We start from the raw sequence: 10217 nt of genomic DNA on the forward strand, positions 1-10217 counted from the left end.
ACATCCCTCAAAATGCTGGACCCAGTGCTTCATCTGGGGCTCCGGTTGGCATGTGGCGCCTTCCGGACTAGTCCGGTCGAAAGCCTCTATGTGGAGTGTAATAAGTGGAACCTACAACGTCAGCGAGCATACACAGATCTTCTTTTTGCTTTTAAAATTTCATCTATGCCACACCATCCTTTTAAATCGGCTTTTTATGATACGTCTCAGACTCCACTACTCCTAAACCGACCATCGTTCTCTGCGCCCTTCTCTTACAGAGTTAGAGAGGAAGCGTCAGAGCTTTCTGTCTCCTTTTTAGACACCATACAAAGTTCTCAAACAGATTTTATAGCACCATGGCATCTCCGCCCTGTATCATGCGACACATCCTTCACACATGTAGATAAAAACCGAGCTCCCACATGTGCAATTCTGCAGCACTTCTTGTATTTGCAGCAGAAGTATCAATTTTCTGAATTTTATACGGACGCCTCTAAAACTGCCACCTCTGTGTCCTGCGCGGCGCATGGGCCCGGCCTTAATGTCACTAGAACTCTTAACAGTAATACCAGTATCTTTACGGCAGAGGCTAATGGTGTACTTCTTGTTGTTAATCATATCCTTCAAAGTCACATCCCACAATCCATTATATATACAGACTCCCTCAGTGTCGTGCGGGCGTTGTCGTCATCAACGTCTTCAAAAAATCACGTGGTAAATCTAATAGTCAAGGGTATTATGTCGGTGTATGTACGCAAATTTGAACTGGTTCTTTGCTGGGTCCCTGGCCACAGTGGTATAGCCGGGAACGAAGCAGCGGACCGAATGGCTGCTGCTGCTACACTCTCGAATACAGTAGACATAACCACATTACCCTACACCGACGTGAAACCACACATCAGACAACAACTTCGCAAAACATGGCAAACACACTGGAGTGAACAAACAGACAACAAGTTACACGTAATAAAACCACACTTGGGACCACACACCACCGACACACGCAATAGATACACTGAAGTCGCCTTGGCTAGATTACGGATAGGGCACACTCATGCAACGCACTCGCACCTTCTCACGGGGTCTCCAAGACCTCTGTGCAGCAGGTGCGGAGAGGCCCTATCCGTGATCCACATCCTCATACAATGTAAGGCACTCGACATTACACGACGAAAACACTTCCCACAACTACACACACGACATATTCCACCACACCCGTCATACTTCTTAGGAGACGAAGCCATGTTTTCTGTTCAACGCACCTTTCAGTTCCTATCAGAAGTTCACTTTTTACAACTCATCTCATACCACCCATAGTTTTACCCCTGGTCCTATACACCAGCCACCTTATTTATTTTTTAACCACTCTTGTTCTTCACCCTGGCCCTTTATACCAGCCGTGCTCATAGCTTTTAACTGATTTTATTTCTTGTTCTCACCTCATCAAATCACTTTGTGTTTGGCGCTCTTTGCCCATGTCGGCCTTGCGCCAATAAAATCAAACCATCATCATCATCAAAGACTGCTTCCGCTGTGTCCTCTGCGGCACACGGACAAAACTTAAGCATCTCTAAGACTATGAATTTACTTAGTAGTATCTTCACAGCAGAGGCGTATGGCGTGCTCCTCATTCTGAATCATCCTTCAACATAAAATACCCAAATCCATCGTTTACACAGATTCTTTGAGTGTTGTGCGCGCGCTATCATCTGGAAAGTCGTCTAAAAATTATGTGATCAATCTTCTTTTTAAGACCATTATGTCCGCGTACGCCTCAAATCTCGAAGTGATTGTGTGCTGGGTTCCGGGCCACTGTGGGATACGCGGAAATGAGCTGGCGGATGAAAGTGCCGCCGCTGCTGCACTGACGAACACAGTGGACATAACAACACTACCTTACACAGACCTCAAGCCACACATCAGAGAACAACTTCGTAAAACATGGCAAACACAGTGGAGCGAACTGACAGACAACAAACTACACCTAATAAAACCACACTTGGGACGATACACAACAGACACACACAACAGATTCAATGAAGCTACACTAGCCAGATTACGGATAGGCCACACACATGCTACACACTCCCACCTGCTCACTGGATCCCCAAGACCTCTGTGTAGCAGATGTGGAGAACACCTATCCGTAATCCACATCCTAATTCAATGTAACGCACTCACCACAACTCGACGCAAACACTTTCCACAACTATACAGACAACACATCCCACTCCACCCCTCACATTTTTTAGGCGACAACGCTACAATTCCTTTTAAGTATGTTTCGAAGTTTTTAAAAGAGATTAATTTTTTACAGCTCATTTCATACGGCGCGTAATTACAACCTGGCCCTCTACACCAGCCATCCCATTTGTTTTTAAACAGCTTCTGCTTCACTTTAGTTTACAATTGTAATTTTAATTCTCATCGCTTTTATTAAATCACAATTGTTTCTGGCGCTCTTTGCCCTCGTCGGCCTTGCGCCATAAAAAAGACAATCATCATCATCATGTGTTTTTAAGGTGAAGGGTAGAAACCTCTGACGGTGGCCGTCGGACCCTTGGTCAAGCTCCGGCCGATGGGCTCCCTGCCTGTCTACCATGCAGGGAGCTCCGGGACCTCTTTGACTACCAGGGTAACGTCAAAGGAGAAAGTACCCCCGTCTCCCTGCTTTTATACATACTGTATGATATTTTCTCAAACCCCCCCCCCCCTCCAATGATCGGCCTCCCAAAAGAGGCCGCACCAAAGTACTTGCTAAAGAGAAGGCAGAACATTTCTATAAACATCTTGTAGTTCATTCCACAGGGGACACCCCTGTTGGCAAGAAGTCAGTCATTCTTTTGGCCAAATCCCCGCACGGGGCACCTTGAGCAATCTTGGTGACGGTACTGGCGATACCGCGGACCCCGAGCCCCCAAACATACGCTGGATCCAACCGTGGCAATGTGTTTATAGGTGGAGGGTTAGAAACCACGAACGGTGGCCGTCGGAGCCCAGGTCAAGCTCCGGCGGATGGGCTCCCTGTCTGTCTACCAGGCAGGGAGCTCCGGGACCTCTTTGGCTACCAGGGTAAGGTCAAAGAAGAAAGTACCCCAGTCTCCCTGCTTTTCAATGTATCATATGGCATTTTCGAAACCCCCCCCCCCCAGACGTGATCGGCCCCCGAAAAGGGGCCGCACCGAAGTTTCCTTTCCACCCCTACCAACTATCAACGCTCCAAAACATCGGTTAGAATCGGATACTGATGCGGCACCTGCTGTCTTATCAGAGCTAGAATCGGATGCGGCTCCGAGACCCGTGAGGCACCGGACCTCTGCGCTGGATCAACCGAGGTAGGTACAGGCGGGTGGAAACAAGGGGAGGGACGCTCAGATAGGCGTCACCCTCTCGGCATATGGAGCTTGCGAGACGGCGTCGACAAGCAGAACAAAGTCAGGGAGCAATGGTGGCATCCATGTACGGGAAGCTGACCATTCACAGGAGAACTTTCAGGCCCCTTTCGGGCAACGAGCATCCTCTGGAGAGCCGAATGCGGATATGTCCAGAGTGCAGTCAGCCTCGGTGCAACAAGGAGTGCGGCCAAGGAGCGAGCGACCCGCCTCACAGCGGTCGCGTGACTCAGAGGAAGCAGCCCAGATGTGCAGTATCGCGTTCTGCGACATTGACGATCACGAAGCTCCAACAGCAAAGGGTAACAAGGTTTCCAACTTCGCTTGCCGAGAGTATGGAGCAATGTTCTCTTCCCTACGTGGTGTGAGCCTCCATAGACGTAAGAGGCATTTTGACGAGTACAATGCTTCCATCGTGACCACACGAGTGAAGGCACGATGGTCAGACGAGGAGGAGCACTTATTGGCGTCCTACGAGGCTTCCTTGGCACGAAGCGGAGCCAAGAACCTGAACGCTCGGCTGGCCGAGACGTTCAAAGACAGGACTCGGGACGCTATAAAGTCCCATCGCAAAAGCCAGAGGTACCGAGCTCTGGTCTCAGACATTCGTGCCAGACTGGAAGCCGATGCGAATCCTCCATCCACGAGGCCTAAGAGCAGAATGTAACAGCAGGGAGCCGGAATGTCCCGCCCAGCGGAGGCCCCCGAGCCCGTGGAGTCTGCAAGCTACATTCCCGAGCAGCCAGAGGACACACAGGCGGCTATCGTTAAGGAGCTGAGAAGCTTGGTCAGAAAGCCCCCTCCGCAAGGGTACGAAGCCCCCAGGCTATGGGAAATTGTAAAACGGCAACTGGAGGGACAAAACGTCGACATGGAGCTCAATAACTACATAAGGGAAGTGCTACAGAAGGACCATAGTAGAAAGAAACGTCAATCCAGGGGTGGAAGCAGGGTCTAGCTTTTTAGAGCAGGCACGGGAGCAGCAAAAGTCTTATTTTGGAGCAGCAAAAATCTAATTTTAGAGCAGGTTTGGAGCAATTTAGGGGCTATTTCGGAGCACTTTTGGAGCACACCGAGGGCCTTAAATATTGCGGCGGAGTACACTTTTAATAGCAACTTATCCAAAAACTGCATGAAAAATAGAATTGGCCAGAATTATTCAAAAGGAGCGCAATAAATCGAAAACTTTTTTGCTCAACTTCATGAAATAAAAATGAAATGGCAGATACTGGAAACAGTAGTTGCCTTGGATAGGCTATAATTTCAGTTGAAAACAGATGGAAAGGACAACATAATGGGGGAAAAGCTTTATGTGTACAGAACCAAGCCATTGCACTTCACTGCAACACCACTTACATAGATCACTGACAATGTACAAGAGTAAACACCAGTGCCAAAAGAACCACAGGTAGCAATTGGCTTGCAGCACCTTGCCGCTAAACACAAAAACACAACACAGCCACGTAATGAGATCTGCACACAAACACCACTTTAACAAGGATTCAGTTCACCTTCATAGACTGAAGAGCCAAGTCAACTGTTTTGATTTGTTCAAGCACAGAGGGCAGTTTAGAGTTCACATCCCCCAGCAAAACATTGCCACTCTCCACTTTGTCCACGTCTTTGGCAGCCCGACCCTTGCTTTTAAGCTCTTGTGCACGTGCAAGTAGAGCTTTGAGAGACAACAGTCGGTTTTGGAGGGTCGACTTCTAGTTCATCAGCTTCTTTCGCTCGCAGTGTTCAGTTGGCTCCTCCTCCTCATGCTTTCGCTTCTGGGACGTTGCAGTGTTTTCTCGTTCGATTCGATCCCGGTACACCTTGTGGGACTTTTTCAACACTTCTTTGGATGTCCCTGGTGAGAGGCACCTTTGTAGCATCTCCACTGTACCTCTTCATGAAGGCCTTGGTTTGCCGAAGGCTAGAAGTGCTTGCTATAGATAATGTGCTCCGATGGTGCACCGTCTGTTTGTTTTCACTAAACCCCCGTTCACAGTCTGTGTTGCCGTGAGGTAGCGACAAGACTGCTTTCACAAGCTTGGTGACCTTCGGGTACTTAGCCTGCCCAGCAGGCGTCTGTAGTGAGAACACACTCGCCCAATGGGTGACTACATTAGGTGGCGATTCCCAGTCACTGGTTTCGCAGATCAGGGAGTTCCACTCGCCGGTGAGTGATGCCACATCATAGGGTGGGATGACTTGGGGCAGTGTGTTAGCCACACAGCGCAGCGAAGGTGTCGAACTCCCTTCTACGGCTGGGTTTATAAACCTTAAATGAAACAACAGCTTGTTGTCGAGTGGAAGTCTCGAGATCAAGTACTTGGCACAAGCGATGTAAAAGGTTCTTGCACCGATGTACAATGCCTTCTTCTCTATAGGACTCCATTGTTCCATTGACTGCTCCGTGTCCAGGCCAATTTCAGGTTTTGCCTTCCAATTTACAGCGGACTGTACATCAAGTTCTTTCAGTTGCGACCCAGTAGCAGCTGCAAATGACTCTTGGCAAGGACCTGCTTCACGAGAGCCAACATCTCATCATAGAAAACATGCACGAGAGGCTCCTTGCTTTGGAACAGTGTTTGGAACCTGTCAAATATCTGAGCAGCGTTTTGAAGGAAAAGCAGCTTTGCTCGCAGTGTTTTCTCAGAAAACGCGGAAGACAGACGACTATGCCTCGCAGACAATGAAGACCTTGGCTGTCCAGCCTTGGAGAAGAATGCCGTGAGGGCATCATACGACTTAAGCCCTCGCTCAACACTAGGAAGCAATGTCAGCGATCTGCTGCTCACGTGTCGCAAAAACTCTAGTTGGGGCACTCCAAGATCCCTCTGCAGCTCCTTCATGTCTGCATGCCTCGTGGCAAACTCTACGTAGTAGTGGACGTCAGTTACAAGAGACTCCACTTCCGCGCAGAAGCTATCTAGCGCAGCAGCAAAAGCATTGTGGACGTTGTGGAGGCCGCATTCACCAATGTCGACCATGTTGGGGCTCCCTTCTGTCTTTCACCTTCGCTTGAGGCTCTTCATTACATTCGGGCCATCACTGTAAAAACATATCATGTTGTTCTTACGAACATCAGTGAGGGCGTCCTCAATGCAGGAAAAGAGCTCATCAGCGGTCGCATGGCCCAAATGAAACAACTGGAGATGCTCCACTACAACATTTTCGGTGTCAGCGCTATAGTACCGAACAAGCACGTCCACCTGCTGCACCTTGTCCTCGGGGATTGGGCTCTCATCAATCATGATGGTGTAAAATGTGTCGGAAATGTCAAGCTCCTTAACTTTTGCCTTGAAATACGGCCCAAGCCCATCAGAAATGACGTATGAAAGTTTCTTGCATCCACATTGGAAGCCTTTCGCAGTCTCGGAATCTGGAAACATGTGGGGTTACGTTGCCGTTGCTGCATCTCCAAATGTGTAGGGAAGGTTGTTCGCTACCACAGAAAGCGCAAAAAGAGTTTCTGCCTTCGTGAACTTTTCTTGAAGTGACACCGCTGTTGCACTGTGTAGATCCAGTGTGCTTTGAATTATTGCACTTTTGGTAAGGGCACCTTCTGCATTGCGGTTTCTCTTCGTTTGTGCGATGTGCTTCTCAGAGCTTGCGTGGCGGTATATCGCTGCAGTGCCATGTTGCCCACAATGTACAGTGGTGCAGCAAAGCGTGCAAAAGGCATCGCTGTCCTTGGAAGTTGGCTTACCCCAGAGTGATATCAAATCTCCATTGGCATCCGTTTTCGTGAACACATCAATGTTCAGCTTGGTGCACCGCTCTAGACAAAAGAAAAAAGCCAGACATCAAAAACTGTCTTCAAACAAAACCGGCAACAAGTGTCAGTTTGCTCACCACAAAACAGGGATTCAAGTAGGGGCAGTGTCCCCTATTTGTATTCCTATTTCAGTTATCAACTAGAAGCTGGCACCTTGATCTACCCTTTACTCGGGACTCAAACCTGCTTTTTGCCAGTTCCTTTAAATGTAGCGACTTTTTGGCATTTATTTGTATGGTAGTCAACACTATGTTACAAACGGTGGCTGCTTTTTTTATTATTTTTTTGGTAAAGCAGTTTCGAGCTAAAACAATCGCGTGCAGTGCGCCACCCCGCTGCCGTACTCGTTCGTGCGCCGGCGAGGCCCGACACGAACGCTGCCGCCGTCGCCTCAACCGTGAAATCAGGCGTCGTGAACGTGCTCTACCCGCGCGGCGCTTGCGGAGCGCGCATCGTCTCGCATCGATAGGCCTGAACACGAATACGGGCGCCGTACAATATGATGCCGTATTCGCAGCAAGCTGCCACCGGCGCGTCGACCGAGAAGGCAGGCATGACAGGCAGGCAAAGGCAGGCAGCGAACGAAAATGGCGATTTCACAACGCCTCATTTCGTGATAGACGCGAAGGCGAAAACGGGCACAGCATCCCATCAAGACGCCCGCTTTCGCGGTCGAGTCGGGCCTCGTCGGCGCGCGAACGAGTACGGCGGCTGTGTGGCGCGCTGCAGGCAATTGTTTTAGCTCCACACCACTTCTTTCATTAAAGCAGCGCGAAAAATTCGGCTTCAAATGAACTTCAGATGCAAAAGCGCCGTTATTAACAGCGGAGCTATCTATCCACACAGAACAGGGCGGATAGTTCGCACGGCCGAGGAAGTGGCCGCGTTCCGAGCACAGCGTGCTACTGAAAATAACTGTGTCCGTCAATACTCGCCTGCAACAGCTTCGAGATTCATGTCTTGCGCACAAGTGCAAACTTCCCTACACTTTTGTTTTTAAAAAAGTTCGTGCAGGCCCCGAAAAATTAGGCATCAATCACCACACTAACTGCGTACTCGCGCAATAATAATAAAAAAAACTGAAGGATGTGCGAAGGGTCGTTCGTCTTCGAGCAGCTGCAAATTCTAGAGGCCATGCCTCAAGTTATATGATAACTGTTCAAAGTACTTACTTTTACTCATGCTGGTGAAAGTTTTCCGGGAAAGCACGAGGGAACCATGAGTGCACCGAACTGCCGTCCTATGGATGCGGCGTGGATGCGGCTGCGTCTATTGTGTAGCCAGCGCTCAGTGTTGCCCGGACGACGACATGACTCGGCTAAATTTGGCGCTGTATGCTCTGAGTGGACAATAATCGCGCAAATTGCCGTTTCTGCGCAGCTTGGCGCAGCAGGGCAAATTGGCGCACAATGGCGCAATTGGCGCAGCAGTTCCACCTCTGCCTCCCTCAAAGACCAACAGGCGCAGAGAAAAGAAGCGCCTGTATGCAGAGACTCAGGAACGTTTTAAGAAGCGCCAAAGTGAGTGCGCAAGGGAGGTGTTGGACGGCAAAGTCGTCGCCGACGTTTCAGACCCGAAGCGACTGCTGGAGGAGTGGAAGTCGATTATGGAAACTGCTCCCTCGGAGACTGTGTCACTGGAGGCTGAGATAGAGGATGAGTCACGCGGATATGATCCATACGCTGTAATCACAGCGCAAGGCATCAAGGCATCAATGCTGCCTCTAAGCTCCGCAGCTGGCCCAGACGGCCTAACACCCAAAGAGCTGCGGAAGATACCCTCAGTAGTGCTCAGGGTGTTGCTCAACACACTGCAACTCCTGAAATGTTTCCCGGTGTGTCTTCGGAATGCCAGAACCATCTTTCTCCCAAGAAGGGGGGCGCTGCGCACGCCGCGGACTTCAGGCCGATCACCGCGTCTCGGTCCTTGTAAGGCTGATGCACAAGGTGTACGCGGCGGTAGCAAGCGGCGGTAACTTTAGATTACCGCCAGCGAGCTTTCATCCCGGCCAATGGGTGTGCCGAGAATGTGGTAATCCTGGCGAAAAGAAAGGCAAAGCCCCTCTGCATGGCCTCCGTGGATATAGCTAAGGCATTCGACAGGGTAAACTTGCAGGCAATAGTGAGGGGTCTCCGGAGAAAAGGGATCAGCGCTGACTTCCTGAAGTACATTCGGGACTTCTATACAACAGCCACATCGGTACTACAGTATGGAAACAAAAGTCTCCTAGTACATCCGACGATTGGGGTACGACAGGGCGATCCGCTCTCCCCTCTGCTCTTCAATCTAGTGATTGACGAATGGTTAGTGACATGTGACCCTAACATCAGGTTGAAAGGGGAGACTATTGATGCGAACTGCATGGCGTTCGCGGACGACATCGTTTTGTTGGCCGCAACACCGGAAGGGCTGCAACACCAGCTGAGCGTTCTCGAGCAGTTTCTAGCAGGGCGGGGACTCCAAGTGAACCCAGCAAAGTCTCTGGCACTCACTCTCTAACCGTCGGGCAAAGACAAAGTGTCCAACATAGACACAAAACGCACCTACAACATCAATGGAGAGCCTATTCCATCAGCCGACACAACAACTGTCTGGCGATACTTGGGTATTCGCTTCAATGCCGTGGGCAAGGAGCGGGAACGGCCAGGAAAAGAGGTCACAGGTCTGCTGGAAAGGGTGGCCAAAGCGCCACTCAAGCCGCAGCAAAGATTGGTAATTTTGAAGTACATATTACCTGCTACCTCGCCTATACCATAGACTGGTGCTGGGCCCAACGACGGCAAAGACCTTGCTAAAACTCGACTGTCAGGTGCGCTCCTATGTCCGGAGATGGCTTGCACTCCCGCAGGACACTCCCCTTGGATTCTATTATGCGCCTACACCACAAGGCGGCCTAGGCATTCCCTGAATGCGCACACTGATCCCTGGCCTACGGGTCAGGAGGCTAAAGAGTCTGAGGGACTCCGACAGCCAGCTCTGTCGCACAGCTGCTACAAGTGTGCATGTAAGGAGGTGTCTGGCCCAATCCGAACGGCTCTGCACCTTTCGGGGTATCAAGTTAGACGGGAGGATGGACA

The 10217-nt window shown here is 50.1% G+C and overlaps 1 pseudogene; it reads right to left on the bottom strand.

Moving 5' to 3' along the window:
* Positions 1-5757: 5757 nt before the first annotated feature.
* Positions 5758-7285, bottom strand: LOC144172442 (uncharacterized; annotated as a pseudogene).
* Positions 7286-10217: the final 2932 nt, after the last annotated feature.

Source organism: Haemaphysalis longicornis, unplaced genomic scaffold, assembly GCF_048455015.1.
Source record: "Haemaphysalis longicornis isolate Haplotype H1 unplaced genomic scaffold, Haemaphysalis longicornis Haplotype H1 scaffold_207, whole genome shotgun sequence".
Classification (NCBI taxonomy): Eukaryota; Metazoa; Arthropoda; class Arachnida; order Ixodida; family Ixodidae; genus Haemaphysalis; species Haemaphysalis longicornis.